The following is a 1182-nucleotide window of genomic DNA, read 5'->3' as shown; positions in this document are numbered from 1 at the left end:
CTGGAAATAAAGTGAAGAAAATGTCGATGGAGCATGGAAGAAACTAATAAGATGTTCCCCAAACCAGTTCCTCTTTTCCCTGGGCACATTCCTAGACTCTGTTTCCCACCCTCCTTTGACATTAGCTGCATCCATTTGACTAAGTTCTAGACAGTGAAATAGGGGTGGAGTGATGTGTGTCACCTCCAGGCCTGGCTAATAAAATCTCCTGCTCTCTTAGAGCAGTGGAGGACCCAATGGCCTTAGGGGATAGTGGAGCCTCTAGAGGAGAGGGCTGATCCCCTAATGACTGTGCAGAGCAGTAACCCCCACCCCAGCCCCTATACAGGCACACATTAGAATGTGTCATGGATGAGAGATCAACCTTGGTAATTTCCATTCACAGAGATTTGAAGGAAGTGGGGGATGTGTCAAGTGTTCTGGGCTGGAATCAAGGAGGGGTTGATACAGAAGGTCGCGTTCTCTAACAAAGAGAGACAGTCATCAAGTTCTGCTGGTAGGTCAAGGAAGATGAGGAGTGACAAAGGATCATTGCACAAAGCAACCTGGAGGTCACTGATAACCTTGAAAAGGGCAGTGTCAGAGGAAGGGTGAATTAAAGTCTGATTGGAGTTGGTCCAATAAAAAATGGGGAGAAAGAAATCGGTGACAAGGAGTCCAGACTCACTCTCATTTGAGGAACATGACTGTAAAGGAGAGCAAAGAATGGGGTACTAGCTGATGGGGAAAGAGGGGTGAAAAAAAGGGGGTGATTTGTGTAGTTTCAAGACGAGAGAACTAAGCGCACATTTGTGTGTGGAAAATGGCAGCTCTTTTCCTAAGATCATAGTGCAGTTTGGCACATGGCCCGTACCTTGGCCGCTCACCTGGGACAGTTATTTGTTTCCACCTGAATAGCAAATGATATCGCTGTGAAAGGCCTCCTAGTGCCTGATTGATTTGTTAGGGAGCCTGACAGCCTTAATGGACTTTTTTGACAAGACAATGGCTTCTCTCTGCAGTGCTTGTCTTGGAGAGGTTCCAGGGATGGTAATGAGCAGAACTATACTCAAAGACAGAGGAGGAAGAGGAGAAGGAGGAGGGGGAGGGGAAGGAGGAGGAAGAGGGGGAGGAGTGACAGGAGGAGGGGAGGAGGAGAAGGAGGAGGAGGAGGAGGGGGAGTGACAGGAGGAGAGGGAGGAG

This window comes from Hipposideros armiger, unplaced genomic scaffold, assembly GCF_001890085.2.
Source record: "Hipposideros armiger isolate ML-2016 unplaced genomic scaffold, ASM189008v1 scaffold_96, whole genome shotgun sequence".
Lineage (NCBI taxonomy): Eukaryota > Metazoa > Chordata > Mammalia > Chiroptera > Hipposideridae > Hipposideros > Hipposideros armiger.
The sequence above is the reverse complement of the archived record's forward strand: the minus strand, read 5'-3'. Positions refer to the sequence as shown.